Genomic DNA, 21,977 nt, shown 5'->3' with positions numbered 1-21,977 from the left:
TTTTATAACCTTCCTTCATCCAAGGATCCCAGGGTGGTGTATAGCAAACATTTTAAAATTTCAGTAAGTAATATATAAACCCTCCCCACAAAGCCCATAAATCATATCCAACTGTCAAATCAAATGGCAGTAGGGACCAAAAAATAAAAATAAAATTACATCTCCCCAAAGACCTTGAGAAATTATATGCAATTACAAATGCAATTATGTCATAGGGATTTGCTGCATACAGTGGATTGTGCAATTCTGTACACTTTGGGAGAATGGTAGAGCAAACGTGTGTAGCGGTCAGTAGTTTCTATAACTGTATAAAGTGATTCCCCGCCCTTGTATTATAAACATACACACAAACAAGTGGCAGAAGTCATATTCCAAATTATGTTCTAATGTACACTGAATATTCTCATCTAAATCATCATACATTAAAATAAACTTTAATGTAGTGAAAATACATAATTATGAGGTAATATTTATATGATAACCACATAGTCATACTCTGGCATGCAGAATGTGAACATGCTTCTTAGAGGGATATGGGTTTCAGTTAGTGGTAAATGAAGCCTTGGCAGAATTTTCTGAAAGTGGCATGTTGTTGCTATGTGGAGACGGCCGACAGGTGAAAAAAGAATTCAAGCTAACCCTTGTGAAAGATTTTCTCATTAACCTGCTAAACAGGACTCTCTTTATTTTATTTGGCACCCTAGTATTACTTTTGTGAATCAAAATATACCTACTCAGTCCTTTTGAGATTGTTACTGGCTATTCCCTTACAGTTTGTTAAAAAGCTGTTTGGGAACCTTAGTGTTTTCTGTCAAGCTCTATTATGCCGACACACCAGTGTAGCGTAATGGTAGAGTATTGGACTAGGAACTTTGGAGAACAGAGTTCAAATTATGACTCAGCCAAAAAGTTCGCCTTGAGCCAGTCGTTGTCTCTCAGCCTAACCTACCTCAGAGGTAGGCCAAACCCTACGCCAAAGGATAAATGGACATAAATCTGATATCAGGAATCACAAGACCGAGAAACCAGTAGAAGAACACTTCAGTCTCCCAGGACATTCTATACAAGATCTCAAAGTAACTGTCTTATTACAAAAGAATTTCAAAAATAGACTGGAAAGAGAAGTTGCTGAATTGCAACTTATTACCAAACTTAAAACCATGGAGAGATCTGGTCTGAATAGAGACACTGGATTCTTATCTCATTATACATGATAAAGCTATTTTTAGCCATCTCATCCCTTCCTTTTTCCTGTAAGACCAATTGCAGTCGTTAACAGTCGTCAACAAGTTTACCACACCCATTCCCACCGCCCTTCTGAGAAAAACCCCACCCCACCCTCCCACTATATATGCCTGGTGACTTCTGTTTCAGTGTATCTGAAGAAGTGTGCATGCACACGAATGCTCATCCCAAGAACAAACTTTGTTGGTCTCTGAGGTGCTACTGGAAGGATTTTTTAAATTTTGTTTCGACTACCTCAGAGAGTTGTTGTGAGCATAATATGGGGGCGGCGGCGGGGGGGGGGGGGAGAACCACCTTGGGTTCCTATATAGGATTAAGACCTATAGAGGCTCTAAGTACTGAATACTAAACCAGAAAATAAAATGTTAAAATAAAACAGATTTATTGTAGCACACGATTAAGATCACATTATATTGATCCAGGTTAGGAGGACACCCCTTGGTTTGGGTGAGATAAGTACCGTAATACAAAAGAGTACAGAAAAATGGAGAGACTCTAACAAAGGTCTTATTTTCCCCACAATGACTACTTGGTTGCTTTCTTTGAAATATCAAATGTCAAATCATTTTTTTTAATCTATTTTTTTGTGTGTGCCCCTGCTTCGCCAGTGCCTGAAGTGCTGGCTTAGCCTGCCCAGTGAGTAACGCAGCACTGTCCTTGACAGAAAAGAAAGAGGCATAGAAATGCCAGTTCGTTTCCAGGCCCGATTCAGGGTGCTCATGTTGGTGCTGAAAGAAAAGTTTGGATTTGATATTCCGCTTTATCACTACTTGAAGGAGTCTCAAAGTGACTAACATTCTCCTTTCCCTTTCCTCCTGTACAAGAAACACTCTGTGAGGTGAGTGAGGCTGAGAGACTTTAGAGAAGTGTGACTGGCCCAAGGTCACCCAGCAGCTGCATGTGGAGGAGCGGAGACGCGAACCCGGTTCACCAGATTACAAGTCTACAACTCCTAACCACTACACCACACTGGCTCTCCAAAATAGCTCAGGTAAACTATTTTGCTGGAAAGTCCAAAATAGCTCAGGCCACAAATATCTGACACACTGCCTCCTTCTCTATGGACTCTGGGTGATGGCTTTGGCAGCTCAGTGGGAGATGGCCTTCTGCATGGTGAAGCCTAAGCCTTGGGACTCCATCCTGGCGCCTTCATTGCACAGCTGCCGCCTCTTCCCCCTGGACTTCAACACTTGAGGTGCACGCTTTGAGGACCTGCCTTGCTTTCCTGGTTGTACGTTGTTTTTAATTGTTCTCAGTATTGCTCTTAAGGATGTAACCTGCCCTGGGGCTTTAGGGTGAAGGGTGGGCAATAAGTAAGCCAAAAAACACACAACCCCAAATAAAAAAAGCTTGAAGTCTGTAAAGATCAAGAACCTGAAGGGGGTATATCCACCCACATCCTTCAGCCCTGGACCTTCTGGTGATTCCCTTGTTGCAGGAAGCTAAGTTACAGGGAACCGGACAGAGGACCTTCTTGGCAGTGGCACCTGCCTTGTGGAAAGCGTCAAGGAGATAAACAATTGACTCTTATATGACATTTGAAGGTAGACCTGTATTGGGAATTTTTTAATTGTTGGATATTTCACTGGTGGTGTTTTACTTTGTTAGAAGCCACCCAGGACTTTTGTTAGGGGAGGGGGGCAGAACCTCAGATTTTTATTGATATTTTTTTTGGGGGGGGAGGAAGCTGCCCCCTGCTCCCCATGGGGGCAACCCAGTCAGATGGGTGGCATATAAATATAACAACCACCACCATTTATGATAAATCAAGAAAACGGGAAACTGGTGGTGCAAACTAAAGTGGGTGGGTGGGGGGAGAAGGAAACGATTTTCTCGTTGAGTTTGGGATTTCAGCTAATGCAACTTTTTGCCTAGCCTGCCGTTGACACATCCGGCCCGGCAGGTGTCAGTATAGCCTGTGAATCGCCGCGCTCGGGGCTGGGCAGGAAGCTTCTCCTTCCCCTCCCCCTCTCCGGCGCGTGCTCGCGCCCGGCCGCACGCCCCCGTCTCCCTTCCTTCCCCGTCTCCCCCGTTCTTTGCCTGCTGTCACTAAGAGCCAGACTAGCTGCAGACAGGCAGCAGCCAGAGGAGGGGGGAGGAGGAGGAGAAGGAGGGGAAAGGAGGAGGAGGAGGAGGAGGAGAGACTGGGAATGAGTTGGAAGCAGACGCAGCCTCAGCGCGCAGATCTGCCCTGCCGGAGACAGACAGAGCGGGGAGGGGGCAGGATAAAAAGGACCTCTCCTGCTCTGCATAAGGAAAGCCCCCCTCCCGGCGCCTCAGGGGCGAGATGTAGGGCTTGCAGGAAAGGTGAGTGTGCGCGGACAACCTGCCGGGCTCTCCCGTCCTTGGCTGGGCAAGCGGAGATGCCGCCGCCGCCGCGCGCGCGCGCGCAGGGAAAGGGGGAGTCCCCGCGCTTGAAGGAGTTCCTCCAGCACCACCTAGACAGCCAGAAAGTGTCTGACAAAGTGAGGAGAGGCCCAAGTTGAAGGTCTGCGGCTCTTAAAGGGACACGGGCACTCTTCTCGGGGGTTGCCCCAGAACAGAAGGTGCTTCGCTTCTCTCGCGCTCTCCCTCCCTCTCCTTTGTGTCTTTGGCACGCAGGCAAAGTGCGTGCAGGAGCGGCGAGTGTGTTGGCTGGATGCATGTACCGCACGCCTCATGTGAACAGAAGCACACACGTTAGACGGGGACTGCCCGCACACGCACACAGCCGAGACGTTGGGGTTGTTAATATGGCACGCGCGCACGCACACACATCCATATCCGGACTGCACATTCCAGTGGGTCCTTTCCCGGATTGGCGTAATATCCATCCAGGAGGAAGGAGGCATCTGTCTTGCCGGAGCTGAAATGAAAGTAGCAAACTGGGAACGAAATTCTATCAGGGCTTCCCTCCCATCCGTTGGTATTCCTCTTACCTTGTCAGCCAGGGGTTTGGTTACAAGCTGTGACATGTAGTTAACCACCCTGGCATCACTCTTCTTTCTTTCTTTCTTTCTTTCTTTCTTTCTTTCTTTCTTTCTTTCTTTCTTTCTTTTAAAATCAAGTGATTCTTTTTGTCTTCCCTGACAGGGCTTTTTGGATGGTTGTCTGTGCATTAAGGTTTCACCTAGGTACTGTACATTGTTTTGTTGGGGAATCTTCCCAGCTGAGGATAAAGCTGGAAAGTGGTTCATATGCATTTCCTGATTTGCGCCTGTGGTTTTGAAGGAGCTGCTTTGGAAATCTAGATACAGTTTAAGCTGGTGCCGCAACGTCTCATGTCACTGCAAAGCAAAGCTTTTTATTGCGGGACCACTTAATATCTATAAAACGCAATAGAGAGATGAGGCAGGTTGAGGAATTGTTTTAAAGCTAATTCTTGGAAACATTTTTTAAACTGTGCATGTTGTTGTTGTTGGGAATGGTTAATTTTGCACGTCAGACAGTAAAAATCTGGATGCATCAAATAGTTCTGTGGTCCAGAGATGTCCCAAGAGATTGTTATAGAAGTGGCTGCCTGCTGTAAACTATCAAAGGAATTATGCATGAAACTTTTTAAAAGAGAGACTCAGACGATAAGCATCCACTGAGAAGTCTGTACTTAGGGAATGTCAGTAATTGCAGAATTGGCTTGTGCTCTCCCCTGTATTTCTTTTATGGGGGTTCTTACCTTGCGTTTCCTTTTGGTAGAGCATATGCTGATGGGATGAGCTGGGAAAGTGAGTTCTGTTCTTTGGTGTAGATTTTTATGTGTCTAGGTAGATGAATTTCCTATGTCAGTGGAATAATTTTAATGGAGTGTTGTGTGGGGTTATGTTAATACCAAAGCCAACTTTCAACTTGTGTGTTACTTTCAACTTTTGACCTTTAATTCTTGAAAGTTTTTCAGAGTGCATCTTCCAGTGTGTAAATCAGGGACGGGGGACATGGTATGTTGTTGAACTTTAACTCACACCATCCTTTGCCATTGGCTGTTCTTACTGGGGCTGGTGGGAGATGAGGGACCACAAGTCCCTTGGAGTTAGTGGTGCCTGTGGTGCAATTATTTACTGAGCAATTTCCAGTACAGTTCTATTCATGTCTACTCAAACTCATACATCGCTTAACTGGAGCTTTGTCACAGGTCAGTGGGTATAGGATTGCATCCTTAATGTGGTATGAAAAGGTTCTTCAGGTGTTGTGAAATGTTACTACGGTACTTTAGAATGGGTACTATCACCTTTGCTTGCTTTTAGTGTGTGTTAATATGAATTAATAATTTAATTGCAAGCTTCCTGAAAAATAAAGGCATAGAAAGTATCTCAGGCAGTTTTTATATCTGCTGGAAGCTGCCCAGAGTGGCTGCAGCAACCCGAGCAGATGGGCAACCCAAGCAGATGAGTATAAGAATGATAATGTCAAAGAACTAATTTTGCATTTAAGTATCTGACAGTCTACATATGTTTACTCAGTGGTAAGTCCCACTGTATTAAATGGGACTTACTCCCAGGTAAGGTGCATAGGGTTGCAATCTATAGGGTTACAGTCAACTAAATTCTACTCAAAGTAGACCCATTGAAATTAACAGAACACTAACATTTTTTTATTTTGAATAGTAGTAGCTTTGAGTGCAACCCTAAGAATATGATTACTTGTAACTATAGATTAATGTAGTGAAGAGACAGGCTTTTGGGAGAAGGGTTCTAAATGGGCACGGTTTCAACTTTTTCCTATTTCTGATTGCTAGGGTAACATTTCAAAGTGATTATCACAGTACAATCCTATACATGTCTACTCAGAAGTAAGTGAGCCCAGTGGGATTTATTCTCAAGGCAAGTGGTATAGAATTGCAGCCTGTCTATTTAACAGAAGGTTTATATTCCAGTTAGCGCCGTTGCTAATTATATTTGTTTGCAGATGGTACAATTGTTTTGCAGGTACTTGGAAGCGTGTAAACACTGCTGTTACCCTGTTGCTTGAAATACAGTGGACAGTTTATTGGGCAGGACATTATGGGAGACAGCATATATTAAAACTAGTGAATGTCCCTACTTAGTTGCCAGATGAAATAGTGACAAAATGTTCTGCACGTCTATATCTGTACTGGTGTTTTCAGCACAAAGTATTGAGTTACTGACTGTGAGTGTGCCACAAGATTCTGTAGTATCAAAATCTCAACTGCAACGTATCCTATATGCTTGTATATATGAAGACATATCTCTGGATATTTTATGCTTCGCAGTGTATTCTGTTGTGACTCCCAGGTCAGTGGATTTGTAGGCATTTCCTTTTTCCCTTTCCCTCTCTGTCTTTGATCAGGTGCTATATGCTATATGCTTCTGATAATATAGAGTTCAATATAAAGTGGGGGGGGGGCAGACCTCCAAGGGCAATAACATTGGCATTGATTAGATTTACACTGTGGATAACTTTGCTTTTAGGGGACGTGGGTGGCACTGTGGTCTAAACCACAGAGCCTAGGGCTTGCTGATCAGAAAGTTGGCGGTTCAAATCCCCTTTATGGGGTGAGCTCCCGTTGCTTGGTCCCAGCTCCTGCCAACCTAGCAGTTCGAAAGCATGAAGTTCAAGTAGATAAATAGGTACCGCTCTGGCGGGAAGGTAAACGACGTTTTCGTGCGCTGCTCTGGTTCACCAGAAGTGGCTTAGTCATGCTGGCCACATGACCCGGAAGCTGTACGCTGGCTCCCTCCGCCAATAAAGCGAGATGAGTGCCTCAATCCCAGACTCGTCCTCAACTGGACCTAACGGTCAGGGGTCCCTTTACCTTTCTAACTTTCCTTTTAGCTGTTGACGTCCTTTACCCGCATTGTGTATTTAGTTGGCAGGTTTGTTTCTTTCCTGAGGGAGGTGGCCTAGCCTGGCTCTGTGTTCAGCTCTCCTGCCCTTTCTCCGCAGGGTCAGGATTTGTGCCTCTGTGAAAACTGAGCTACCAAAACTTTAAAGAGCATGAGATGAAGCAATGTGAAGGCTAGTGTGCGTGCTGCCACAGCTGCCCTGCTGCCCTGCTGCTCTCTTGCCCTGCTGAGGGAACATGCCCAGAGCATCCCGACCCCAGCCCAGCACTTGCCTTAACTCTCTACAGCAGATCTGCTTGTCAGTTCAAGCCAATATGTGGAATGCAGACACCTTCCCACTGCCTTCTGGATCTTGTTCACCCTTAGAGTTTTAGGGCCAGCATTGTGACAGGGGCTCTCTGTCATTAGTTATTCCTGAGAGGACAAACTCTATTGTAAGTTTTTTCTATCAGAGTTCCATTTCTCTTTCGTCTTCTTTTTGTTTTTCTGCTTTGCCTTTGGAAACTTTGCCCCTTAGCTTCTCTGTCTCATGAGGCTTAGTTTTCTTGCAGATGTCCATTCTAGCTGCTTCCATCTCTAAGGCAGATGTGGACTTTTGATCCCATCCAAACCAACCACTTGATGACTTTCAAAGGAGCTGTCATCTTTATGTCTAGGATAGGCTAGTTTTCTCGATGGCTTTTTTGAGTCATCATAGCAGCTTATCCAGTTGCTGTGTGTTTTCACTACCAAGGCATATTACAGTAATGGTTTTCTAATATTCTCTCTCCAGACTGATTTCTAGCATTCCTGGAAAAGTTAAACTTTTGAGTGCGGTGCTTGGAGGTACTTGAGGTGTGTCTGTGCTTTATCATTTTTTTCCTACCTGATTTTTGTGTGTCCTGGTTCTTTAAAATCTACATTCCGACTTCTGTGTAATTATTATTGGAACTGTGCACCATATGTAGAAGTATATAAAACCATTCGTATGCTGTTGGTGGGTTCTTGTTCTCAGTTAGGATTTCTTAACATTGTTTTTATTTTAGTGTTAATTCAAGATTAAGGAAAATAATTCAATGGGAATATTTGCACTTGACATAACGCATAACCTCTTCTATAGCATTTGCTTCTTGGTGGGTGAGTACTATAGCTTGAAAGGCCTATGGTTTGGGAGTAGCATCATTCGTGTGTGTTATTATCCACAAGGGAGACAACACATTTTGAAAGGTTTTCAGGCAATTATTCCAGGCTTGGTCTATATAACTGTTGAATTTGCCTGTGGCACCCAGCCAACATCAGCTGTTTATTAAATGATCTGATGCCAGTGCACTGGTGCATCCGCTGTTAAGAATCCAACCTGTCTTGTCTAAAAGTTCTTATATGCATTTCCCCTCCTTTCCCCCAAATAATTGCTGTTTCTAAGAATAGCCTGTTTGCCTTGGAGATTGACCAGGTAACAGATTTCTAACATAGATGCACCTTTTTCTTGTTCGAAATAAACAACACAAGAAAGAACATAATCCTCTGTTCCTGAATTCAAGATCCTTGTAGGTTTTGTGCACTCAAGTAAGAGGGAATAATTAGGGTGATACTAAAACATAGTTAAACTATTTTATACATATTTATGTATCTGTATTCGTGCTTGTTAAATGTAATGTTTGTATGATACATGTGGAATTGGCTTGCAACATTTTGTGCTATTATTAATAAAAAAAGGAACATTATCAACAGATGGCACATCCAACATCTTGTGTTTCACACATTCACTGAAAAAGAGGGAAAGGATAAGAAGGTCAGATTTCACAATAGAAGGAAGAGGAGATAATGTGTACAGGCCATCTTACCTCTGATACCATCCTTGTTCCCTAGTTCTGAAATGTCCCCTAACAATTAATCAAGGCAATGATGGATGCCATTTTCTAGGCTTTCCGCAGAAGTTGGTAGTTGCGTCTGCATTATAAATCCAGCTGCATGAATATTTTGTTAAGAGATGCTTGGGATGTATGAGTTCATCTAAAGCATTAATGCCATTGATTTAATTGCACTAAAGCCGAAGAGAAGATGTTATCATGTTTATTTACAATTTTTAAAAAGAATTTAATAAAGAAAGGATTGTGCCTGTGCAGTACTTGCCTTATTGTTTATGATATCTCTTACAAATGGTGCCACTGCTTCACATACCATTTTCTTTTGGGTCTCCACTGTGCTATGAAGATAGCTGTAGTTGCGTACAGCTGAATAAAAGTTTTGATTCTATTGCTTAGCAGCCTTTGATTGCCACAGGTGTACTTTATATTTTACCTCTATTTCATAAATTATCAGTCAATCAATCAATCAATCAATCAATCTTTATTACGGTCCAGAGACCCATCCTAAATAATCCATATGTATCATACATTGTCCCTGTAATGCAGGAGTGGGGTACATTTTTCAGCCTACAGGTCCCATCCCCTAGTGAGTACTTTGCAAGGAGCAGTGGCTAAGGCAATGGATGTGACTGCTGCTTTAGTACAGTAGCCTAACATCCAGCTTGCAATCATCTCCATCCCTTCATCCAGGCAAGCACAAGGCAGTATTGCAGTTCAAGGACTCATCTAGCTGGTGAGGAGAACTGGAGGGAGTTGTGGAGCAGGGTCAGTGAAGTTTGGCCCATGGAGGATGTATGTCTTGCTGAGAGGCCTGGGGGGCCAGCTAGAGATGCCTGAAGGGTTGTATATGACACCTAGGTCCAGCCCTGCTGTAAGGCTTTTAGTATTTTGATTACTTGAGGAGGTGGTAGAGCTTAATCATGCCAAGTGCTGGAGATACCTATGGATCTGGTCCAAATTCTTCTTTTCAGAGGGAAATGGTTTGGAGTGTTGCTTAACAGGCATTGTTAAATTGCTTAAAATTCTTGTAGGAGTATTTGAAGTTTCTAACTGAACTAGACGTAGTAGGGCAACCTGGTTCTACAGCTAAAATAGTTGCTTGAGATGGCATCATTCACCATCTGCTCAATTACCTGTGTTGGGTGGGGAGATGTGTGAATGGCAGGGTGGGTGTCATGGGTAATCCATAGAAGAAACTGATGTCAGTAGTAAAATTGTCTAATTTTTAAAAGATGCATCTTATATTGTAATATATCTGCCAGCACATATATAAGAAAATGAAAACCATCCCTTTTGAGTATATGCCAGTACTTATGTCTCATTCCTTTTCTTTTGCAAAACCTATGCAACATGACATGTTGTCCCCCATTTGAAAGTACAACTTGAGTAAATCTTTTGCTGAACTTGTTGTTCTTACAGGTTTGGAAAGGATGAAGAACTGAAGGGTAATTTCTGTGTTGATTGGCAACGGAGAGCTTTTTTAGATGAAGTATGGTTACGCTGTGCCAAATGGTTGACTTTTCTAGAAGGAAAAAACTCCAAAGGTTATGTGAAAAGTACTCTGGTTAATATATTGGCATTCCCAGAACCCACTAAAACTTGGGCAGGTTGCCAGATACCACTTAATGAGGATGCAGAATGTCTGGCACAAATCTGCATAAACACAAAAGAATTTCAGAAAAGGGAGTTTGTGAGTGTAAGTTGCATATCTCTGTCTACGATTAATTTTTAATTACTATACTTTTGCACTTAAGATAGATGGAAGTCTTTCCAATTAGATTGAGTGTTGCATACACAACATTTTGTGTCTTTCTGTTTTTGCCTCTCGTTTATATAGTTTGTGGGGAAGTGGAATCAGAGCTGGATGTGTTCTCCAAGCCCACAATCACAGTGTGCGTGCACACACACAGAACAATGGGCTAGATTCAGACTTGGGCTGCACTCCTAACCCTGTTTACCTGTGAGTAAGCACCACCGCATTCAGTAGGACTTACTGCTGCATAGACATGGTTAAGATGATGCTGTTGGACATGCTTATTGCAGACCCAATGGAATCAAATTAGTCATCATGACTAGCTTAATGCCGTATCCTGAGCTTTCCTTTAAAAACAACAGCAAGTAAGTTCTAGCCCTTAATGCCGCAAAGAAACACTTTTTTTAAAAAAGGATAGAGCATGCTAAAATATTAGATGTGGGTGTGGTAGGCTGGCTGAACAGTGTTCAGATACGACTTTTGTATCCTGCATACACTCTTTGCCCTTTGAAATAAGCAGCAATTAAGCGAAATATACTCTGATTTTTTAAAATCTGCATAATGTCTCTAAGTTGCAGGAATTTCAGTCAGAAGGTCCCAGATTCATTCCTTGGCATCTCCAGGTACAGTTGGGAGAGACACCTGCCTGAAATCCTGTCAGTCAGTGTAGACAACACTGAGCAAGGTGAACCAATGACCTGACTTGGCATAAGGCAGCTTCCTATGTTCTTAAATAATACTGGGAAAGACTTCTGATTTGAGTCCCAAGTAGGGCTGAGCTGAAACTTTTCATTGTTTTGCTTCTCCCCCAACCCTTGAAAGGAGCAGTGAGGTAGTGGAGGGGCTCCCCCTGCACCCTGAAATTGCTACCTCGGAGTTGAAAAGCATAACAGTGAGCTCAACCTCACCAGCAAGTCAGTACTCTTTCCATTTTACGGATGCGTGGCTGAAGCTGAGAGAGAATAGCTTGCCAGGTTTTCCTTACTGCTGACGCCCCCCCACCCCACTGCAACATCCCATGCCAAGTATACCCAGTCACAGCTACGGGTTGCAGTGAGTTTGATGAAATCTTTTTATTCACTTATGCATTTAAGAAACGGTAGGTTTTGTCAGACTGTTTATATGACAGTGCAAGTCTGTGCTTGCCAAGATCCAGACAGTCTGTTAATGTTACATGCCGGGATAAATAAATTACAGTGTCTGAGACAGAAACGCGCTCGCATTTGGTGCAAACCTGTGATGTGTCCCTACAGAGATCTGCTGGCATCTCAGATTGTAACAGGGTCAGGTAACATCAGCACCTATTTATTAATTTATGGTTTGATAACCTACCCTATCCCCAAAAGCACTGGTGATATTTATAAGCGATATTTTATAAAATAGATGAACATGTGTTTTTTAATGCAGCAATTTTTAGAACGATTGCTAAGGCGATAATGCTGCTTACATCTAACCAATTCAATAACCTTAAGAAATCTTACATCACTGTGAGGAGATGCTTAGGTTTGAAATTTGGCAAACCTGCTGGAGAGCAGAGTCCAGAGCCAGAGTATCGTTTTTGATGAATGGAGAGTGGTGCCGTAAGGCAATCTGAATTGTCTTTGGGAATGTGTGGAAGGACACGGCAGGTCAGGTAGCCTTCATGGCTGTTCTTATTCTTCCAGGTTCTGCTCCCATGGTAACTTGAGCACTGTGCTCTTCTGTCACATCTGTATAAGTTGCTGGTGAGGGGCAAATGTGACAATTGCTATAGACTTTCCCAGTGGAAGTGTTAACTGTAGACCATTGCTAAAGTGCTAATGTGAATCGTCTCCCCTCACCACTGGGCAAAAAAATTAAAAATCTGCAAGAGGATCAGGAGGTCTTTCTTCAAGGGTAGGAACGTAGGAAGCTGACGAATTGGATGCCCTTCTGTTTTGGGGTACTATATATGATATTATTGTTGGGATACTGCAAACTTTATTGAGTAGCTTGCAAGGCCATTGTAGTTTAAAACAATAATATATGGTTGCCCTAGAACCAAACTACTTGTATTTTTAAATGTGAGAATGCATTCGTTGGGTTTTTTTTATTTAAACAAAATAACAGCCTGATCTGGGGGCTTCATGAGGATTGGGACTGCATCTGTGGCATACAGCATGCGTCTGTGTTGTGTGTGTGAGTTAAACCCTTACCTCTACACTGTGGTACAGGTGAAAATCCCCCCACCCCATCCCAAAGTTCTGACATCTTCCACTGCAGAGGGAGTAGCAGCTTTGTAGTCCATTTTTTCCAGTGCTTAATGGAATCTATAATGGGACACAGTGTTGTTTTGTCACATAGAATACATATGAATTTAAAATATAATTATCACAAGGCTTCCATGGGTGAATAGGAAGACTCATGGTGTCCTGGTTGCCCAAATATCCATTTTATCTGTAGCATGTCTTTACTCTTTTTCAGCTTCTATCATTACTGTTTGTTGTAGCTACACCTTTTTATTTCTGTAACAGAAATCCCACCTTAGCCTTCTCCAAAATATGTTAGAAAAGCCTATTTTTATGGTATAGTCGTGCTGACACTGTACACTTTTGGTTTCTCACTAGGGAATTGTTTGTGTTTTTCCCCTTACCCACGGGGAAGCTCTGTGACTTAGAGACAGGAAAGCTATTACAGAACAACATCTCTGACACCTTTCTTTTACCAGTGAGCTTGGGGTAAGAGGTGTTGCAGCATGTGCATTAATTGAACAAAATTTTCATTCTGACTTCTTAAATGTGAGATCTTGGGGAAAACTGCACAAGGTTTCCTTCTACTCAAGGAGATGGATAAAACCACTGGATGTGAACTTGCCCTAAAAGTAAACTCTTGTATTAGAATGAACAACTCACTGGCTCTCTTACCAACGCCTTTTACTTAAAATTTCCAACTGAGACCTCATTTTTGGCTGAAAGCATCTTGTAACTTCTTGCAGCAACAGTCCCAAAATATGTGTACTGATCATAGCTGAGACTGAAATGGCCACTGGAATTTACAGAGAGCTTTGATCAAAGTGGTCCAGATGTGGCACAATTCTTGCCAATGAATGGTCAAGTCAGATCTTTCTCCCAATTATTTGTGTCTGAATATGCTTTTCAGGACTCCTTGTCTCATGGTTGTGTCACTAGGCATGCTGGTGTAAGTTAAGTCCGATGTAAAGTTACACCAGATACAAACCTTACTCAGTATCAGGGCTGCTGCTGGCCACATGACTGAGGTGAGCAGACTTGGGATCCAGCCTGAGCCCTCTCTGGTCCTGCCCCCACCATGCCCCCAGAACTCCCCTTTTTTGACCTCAGCTGAATCCCTGTTGAGTTGGGGTGAGCAGGTTATTTTGATGTATCTATGAGCCAGGAATCCGATGGATCCTAACCTTCTCATTCTGGCATTTCTTGCCATAAGACTGTCATCTTAATGTTACCAAGCATGATCTTTGATTACAATTTTTATTTCTGTTTTTGTTACATTGTTATAATATTGCTTTATATTCTGTATGCAAGACATTTAAAAAACAACATTTAACAGAAAGGGTACATGTCAAGGGATGGTTAGCTGCTTGTGCTTAAAATTGTGCCCCTTCAGAGTTTGTGCGACCCCACAAACCTCTGTGTGTGACAGAGCTCCTCAGACATGTCTGCTCTAGTCACTAGTAGAGTCTGACAGTGGCTGTCTGCGGAAGCGCTTCCAGCAAAGAAGTTCCTTAACGGAAACACGTCTCCTGGACTCACGACGTGGCAGCTTCCGGCGCAGCATGGGTCTCCCTGCAGTTGCTTCTGACACCTCCCCGCTATTTTCGCTCGAAGTGTCTCTCACCCCTTTCTCTCCCCTGCTGCTTCCTGCCTGGGCTGCTGCGTCTCTCTCAGCATTACTGAGATCCTCCTCCAGAGACCCCGCGCTCCCCCTGCTGGTCCCTGCTTTGGCTGTTGACTCTCTCCCAGTCTCTGGGAGCCTTACCACTTCCCTTTCCTCCGATGTCAGTTCCCTGACAGGTACATGAAAGAAAACAACATGAGAAACTACATAACTTTTGCAATAACGTGGTCCTCCTTTATTACATATGCATCAAAGAAAGAACATGCATTTGAACCACCTAAGACACATGGGAGCATGTGGAATGATATTTTTTAAACCAGCAACTGTAGAAATAATTTATTATTTGATTATATTACTAATGTAATTACCTGGATGTAGTTGGGGCTGTTTGGGGGGCGGTTTAGGGGAAAGCTGTATTTGATTGCTTGTATTTGATTATATCTTGTTCTTATATTCAACTAATAAAATATTCAAAACAACAACAACAACATAAAAGGATCTTTCAGAGTCCATTGGTGTTACTCCCAAATGGGGTAGAAAGGCTGCTTTGTATGGGAGTAATCACCCTCCACTCGGAGCAAAAGTGGGTCAGTCCCATAAATTTGTAAATGTCTCTGTATGTTTATACAAATGATTCCATTGCTTAAAAAAAAATGAATGAAAATGCTTTGTAGTAATGAATGGCTGCTAAAGAGTTCTGAACTTCTTAAATGTAGGGCACATAATAGAAAAATGCATGTTTAAATGAAATTATTGTCAGCGTGATTCCTCTGGAACAATTATTTCACCTTTCAAAATATCTCTTTAGAAGTCTGCTTGCTGACATTGCATAATTTTGGTTCCAAGTTTGTTTTTTTAAGAAAAATAAAGTAAATGACATGCTACAGAATGCACTTGTTTTCTGAACACCACTTTCTGAGTTGAAACCCTAGGTAGCTGGATAAACAAGTCATGTTTTAATTAGCTGTGCCTCTTTTCAGCAAGATTATGTCAGAATATAAAATCAGCAGATTAATTAGGATTTGATTAAGGCTGCACTGGTATATGCAATTGTAAAATTGCCTCTGTAATAAGTTTTGTTCTAAGGTGCCACAAACGTATTCTTCCCATACTGTTAGACTTCTTAATAGCATGTATTTAAAATGCATTTAATTGGATGGTTAACAGTATTCACTATACTTACAATCTCTTTGTATGGAGGGAAAATGGGTACAGATGTGAAGTTTTTCTTTAAAAGAGCCTCTTTTTTTAATTATGGGGACTGTAATGGTTAAAATTAAATGGTTACCCACAACGTCATCTTGAAGTATGTTTTGAAGTTTTGAAATAAACTATGCTGATTTGTTAGCATTTAATACCCTTTTCCTTGCAAGGTTGAAGCTAGGCAACATCTTAAATTGTTTTTAGGTTCCAAACTATGTTTTCTCACCATGATAAAAGAGGCTAACAGTGGAAGCCTGTACATGTCTACTCAGAAGTAAGCCCCACTGAATTCATGGGGCTTAATCCCAGGTACATGAGTATAGGATTCCAGTCTAAAAATGTCAAGCTTATTATATATCAGAAATCTTATATACAGGTTCGGAGAGGTGCTATGACTCAATGAGTGGTCCCTGTTCAATCTCGAGCCAGCCATGAATAAGTTGGATTTCTATTAACAAATTATTCTCTCTTAGTTGCCCATTGACAAAATGGAAATAGTGCTTTGTCAATTGGGATTTGTGTTTAATACCACCCTGCAACTTAATCATTCTTACTTTCTTGTGCTTTTGCAAATGTTAATAACCACGGTCCCTTCCCTCTTTGCTGTTTTGACTGGAATCAAGTATAAAGAATGAAATGAGGGAGAAGGAAATTATGCCAATCAACACTGGACATGGTCTAGCCAATCATATTTGGCTGTGTCCTGTCTCACTCAAGCAAGGGCAAGGCTTCCTAACACGGGTGATCTTAGCCAATCAGGGATTACTCTAAAAATTAAAAACTTTTGCTGTCGTTTCACATCAATTGTAGAAAAATCTCAAAAAGGAGAGGGTACTTTCAACCCAGAAAAGATGTGTGTAACAGATGTTCCCCCGTTGCCCCTCAGCCCTGGTAATAGGGCTAATGTGTGGGCTATAATGGGCTTAAGGCTATAATGCACATAAAGGAACTGGTGTGTTGTGGTGGATGTGCTTTAGTGTTGGGAGTGAGCAGTAGGTGGCCAGGTTTGCTGATGATACTATATTACTCAGGGTTAAAACAAAAAGAGATTGTGAAGAGCTCTGAAAGGACTAGGCAGTAAATGGCAAATGCAATTCAATGTAAACAACTATAAAATGACACATGTCAGGGCAAATAAATTCTTATTTTCGCATATACACTCATGGTGTCTGAATTGGTGGTAACTAACCAGGAACAACATCTTGTGGTTATAGTGGCTAGTTTGCTGAAGATACTGCTCCAGTGTGTGGCAGCTGTGGAAAAGGCAGATTCTATGCTAGGCATCATTAGGAAAGGAATTGAACTCCCTAAGCCGTCCCAGACGCTGTACGCCGCATTCCAAATGTAGTCACAGTAGGAATATAGTGTACAGTTCTGATCACCTCACCTCAAAAAGGATAGTGTAGTTTCTGAAAATGGCAACCAAAATGATCAAGGGGATGGATCATCTCCCATATAAAGAAAGGCTACAGTGTTTGGGACTTAGAGGAAACATAAGAAAGAAGTGACATGATAGAAGTTTATAAAATGATGCATGTCATAGAGAAAGTGGACGGGGAAAGGGTTTTCTTCTCTTATAACACTAGAATGCGTGGACATCCAATGAAGCTGAATGTTAAAAGCTTAAGAACAAATAAAATGTAAGCACTTCTTTACCCAGCACGTGGTTAATGTCTGGAACTCACTTCCACAGGAGGCTGTGATAGCCACCAACTTGGATGGCTTTAAAACGGGATTCGACAGATTTATGGAAGATGAGACTATTATTGGCTACTAGCCATGATATGCTCTTTCTCTGTGGTTGGAGGCAGTATGCTTCTGAATACTAATTGATGGAAAGAGGAGGGGAATGTGCTGTTGTGTTTGGGTCCTGGCTATTTTGAGAACAGGATGCTGAACTAGATGGCCCATTGGCCTGACCTAGCAGGCTCTTCTTATGTTTTTGCACCTCCTGATATCTTGAGTTCCTTCCTCTGAGGCAGAGGATCTGTCTTGCACGCAGAAGATCCCAGGTCCAGCCGGTTGTGGGGCTTGAAAAAGCTCAAAATCCTGGAGAACCTGGGATAAAGTAGCATCTTACGCTCTGTGCTCTGACAAACGTCTCCTCGACCTCTGACCTTTTCACGCAGTTTGCCTTCCTCAATGTGGTTGGCTGGTTTTCTCTAATGTCAGCATGGATTGACATGGCTTCTGGCATCCACTGGATTAGATACTTTGATGGAACAGAGGCTCTTGCCAGCCTGGAGCAGGAGCTGAGTGCTTAGGAGAACGACTGAAAGATTTGAAAATCTAAATTCCATTCTGTGAGCAAAATTAGAAATAAAGTTACCTAAGGGTTAGCTAATCTATGATAAGTGATTCACGAATACCTTCTTATGATCTTTTGAAATACAACACTTTTATCCATCTGAGCAACTCTGATTGCTCCCAAATGGGCATTCATATAGGCAAACATAATGGGCAAACTAGACAATCATACACATAGCTTGCAGCCATTTTCATGATTATGATGGCTTGAAAAGTTACTAATATGATCCTGGAAATTACAACCAAAGCAACCGTATCTCTGCCCAATTCACGTATAACATTTGTCTATATAAGCACGTCTTTGAATAAGTTAGTGTGACTGCCTCTTTGAAGAAGAAGAAAAATGTATACTGTGAATTGCTCACCCATTTTTGTTCAATAGTTTATTTCTCTGGCTGGTTAGGGATATCTTTGAGAGAATGCACTTTCCTCTGCCTGTGCACCTGGGGGTCTATCTGTCAGTTCCAGATCTATTTTGCCCTTAAAGCTTGGGAAATGCAATGTACTTATCCAGTGACAGTGATATACTCTGCTTGAGGGTGTTAAATGGTACAAAAGGATATTGATGGTAGGGAGAGGCTCTTGAAGTTTAAGCAGAATTGGCTGTCCGCTTTCACCTCCTAACTTGTATGAGATGCTCAGTAGAACGTAAATGAAATTGTCTGAATGGGAACAGTGCCCTTTTAAATTCTAATTAGTGAATGAATTAAGTAGTAAGAATTTTTATGAGTCACAGTGAATTACAGGTATTATTGACTTGACAGTCTTGCCTACACTAAAAGCAATGGTTACCCAAGTGGGTCTTCAGCTGCCAGATCAAGCTGAATGACATTAAATAGTCTGATCAGGACTTCATTTTACTTTTAAAAAGTGTTTCTCTACCCTCTCAATCCTCCTCGTTCCTTTAATGAAGGGAAGCTGAAATAGGGCATAGTTAAGGAAAGAAGTGGATTCTAGTCTTCTGGGTGGGCTGCAGAATAGGGAAAACTGCTGTTGGCAGGCTTTCAAGTTCTGGTGCCTCATGGCTAGATTCTGAAGTTCTGAATTATACATACATCTTGTGCGTGCCTCATGTAGCATGAGGTTTATTACTAGAATGCAAGCATCATGCACTCAAAAGGAGAAGGACATCTATTGTACACTAGCACTCTTTCTCACAGTACAAACCTTGACCTAATTTCTGTAAACATGTTTCTTTTTTACCCTGTTGCTGCAGCATAGGATGCCAGTATTGCTGTGTGCACCCAGCTCAAAAGGCACTTAAAAATTTAAGTGTGTCTTTTCTTTCCTGTTATTTGTGCTGAATTGTAAACTAGCCTTAACTCAGATCTTGAATTCAAGAACCAGCCTTTCTTCCTCGACAGGACACAGAACTGTGCTTGTCAATTTTATCTGCTCCCACTATATTACTCTGCCGTGGGACAACAAGAATGTTGGGCTTGAGAATGTTTCTGGTCTGGGCTCAACACTTACCTGAAACGATTGACCAAGGACAGGAGAGTGGGGGCTGGGAGGAAGTCATTAAGAATTTATTTCCTTGGCTCTGATTGAACAAAGTGTCACCTCTCCAGAGGAGATCTTACCTCTTGGACACTGTTACTTGAGTCCTGCAGTTTGCAGAATGGCTCAGCAAGGGAATATGCTGTAATTGGAGCCCTATGTGGGCATTTTCCTCCATGCAATTTTAATCATGTGGAGGGAAACAGTGGGACTGTGCTAGATAGCTCCAACATCACCATACATGTATTGCTGGGGAGGGCTACAGAACAGGGGGGGGGGTTGCTCTATGCCTGTAGGCTCTCTGTGATGTTAGAACCCTGTGCTGGTTTGGGACCAGAAGCCACCGCCCACTCCCCCTATGCCCCATCTCTCAATGTTTTTAAGATTTCATAGACAATTATGCCCAAATAGGGGTTACAGTAATTCTGGATCCTCCCGCTTTTCATAGAATCCTGATGCACAATGAAGTAAAGTGTCCATTGCTATTACTTCTCAGGCTTTGCACAATAATTTCACAGGCTGTTCTGTGCTAGTGTGACTTTTTTTCTTTCCAGAGGAGGAAGCTACTGGCTTGTTTTCTCTTGGGCACCACCAGCAGTGCAGATGGTCTGAGGGCAGTATTTGGAATAAAGAGCTAAGCAGCGGTTGGGTGACACAAGATGTCAGTTAGTGTTCTACCTAGCTCTAGTTTAGTGCAGGATGAGCTGCTTTCTACTGACCTTATTTGTTGTCTTTGGGTTGCCAACCTGCCAGCACCAACACCCTGATGTGAACCCCGCTTTGGACATTAATGCGCAGGTGCAAAAGGCAGGTGACCTTCTTGAACCAATTCACTACTCAAGCCATTATAACATGCACTCTGAACACAAGAATGGGGGATCAGGTGATTCAGAGTTTTGAAGAAGAAAAAAATGACAAAAAACAACCTCAAAAACCTATTTATTTTTTAAAAATCTATCCTGCTCTCATCATAAATGATATTGAGACAGGTAACAACATTTTAAAATACAAGTATACAAGAAGAGCATAATTAGAAATTAAAACTGCTATTATCTATCACATCTGTCCAATAGCAGTGATCTAAAAAGCAGAGACATCACCTTGCCGACAAAGGTCCGTATAGTTAAAGCTATGGTTTTCCCAATAGTGATGTATGGAAGTGAGAGCTGGACCATAAAGAAGGCTGATCGCCGAAGAATTGATGCTTTTGAATTATGGTGCTGGAGGAGACTCTTGAGAGTCCCATGGACTGCAAGAAGATCAAACCTATCCATTCTGAAGGAAATCAGCCCTGAGTTCTCACTGGAAGGACAGATCCTGAAGCTGAGGATTCAATACTTTGGCCACCTCATGAGAAGAGAAGACTCCTTGGAAAAGACCCTGATGTTGGGAAAGATGGAGGGCACAAGGAGAAGGGGATGACAGAGGACGAGATGGTTGGACAGTGTTCTCGGAGCTACCAGCATGAGTTTTACCAAACTGCGGGAGGCAGTGGAAGACAGGAGTGCCTGGCGTGCTCTGGTCCATGGGGTCACGAAGAGTCGGACACAACTAAACGACTAAACAACAACATTATTTCACTGCTTGAGTCACAAAATATCAGGTCACTGGGGCATAGTGGTCTTTTGTCTCAAAATATTGCTGAATGAACACTGTACAGCTGAGAAGCACATTGACTCCAAAGAGAAGTTAAAAATGAATGATAGAAACAAAAGCCTTCCCCAAAAGGTGCAGCGAGCTTGTAGAGTTCACCACTTACTGCACCACTGAAAATATCTAGTATGCATTTTAGGAATTCTACATTACAGATTGAATAGCAATAAATGTGCTCTTGGATATGATTTCTTCTTTTTTCCTTCGGAGACTTAACATAGTAAGCTGTGTTTTGGGCAAATGTGGTCTCCCTCCCTGTAACAAAAGTGCAACCTTGAGCTGAAAATGTAAATTCATCTGTCATGGATGCTATAGTTGCTATTCCTTCATTGCTAGAAGTTGGACTAGTTGGCCCCAACGTCTCTTTCAACTCTACAATTCTGTAATTCTGTGAACTGCAAATGTGCATTGATCGTGGAAAAAGAACCCAAAACAACTTGATTGAGTGGGAAGAATTATCTCTTAATCTGAGGTGGGTTACTGGCACCACAAAAATGAATGTTGCAAGTTATTCTTCAAGGTGACTGATTGTCCCTACTTTGTCTCCATTCCCCCCTCCCCCATTTTATGTTCTCTTTCCATGCCCTGCCTGACTCTATGGTACTGAATGGTTTCCTTTGCAGTCAGAGAAGCCAGTAGCTTCTTAGTGTAAACATGAGCGTGCATTCAAATCTGTGCTCTTTTTTCTGATTCTGAGCTAAGAGCCAGCATCCCTTTAACGTTAGAAGGTGCTATGCACAGCCAGCCCCCACCACCTTGGGACTTAACGTAGAAAATATGGCAAGTGGCTGGCTTGTCCGAAACACATTTCATGATAGTAAGTTCCTTCCAGCTTCAGGTAGCTAAAAGGTAGCTGACAGG

The 21,977-nt window shown here is 42.3% G+C and overlaps 1 protein-coding gene across 1 annotated transcript in view; it reads left to right on the top strand.

Annotated features, from left to right (window-relative positions):
* Positions 1 to 3,272: 3,272 nt before the first annotated feature.
* The window catches only part of LDLRAD4 (low density lipoprotein receptor class A domain containing 4), a 263,298-nt gene continuing 244,593 nt past the window's right edge, over positions 3,273 to 21,977 (top strand). The window contains exon 1 of the mRNA XM_082235210.1: positions 3,273 to 3,552. The gene's annotated coding sequence lies outside the window, so the exon portion shown is untranslated. The remainder of the gene's footprint in view (positions 3,553 to 21,977) is intronic.

The sequence above is a fragment of the Podarcis vaucheri genome (genome assembly GCF_965113315.1).
Source record: "Podarcis vaucheri genome assembly, chromosome: 8".
Taxonomy (NCBI): domain Eukaryota; kingdom Metazoa; phylum Chordata; class Lepidosauria; order Squamata; family Lacertidae; genus Podarcis; species Podarcis vaucheri.
This window is presented reverse-complemented; position numbering and strand designations above follow the sequence as displayed.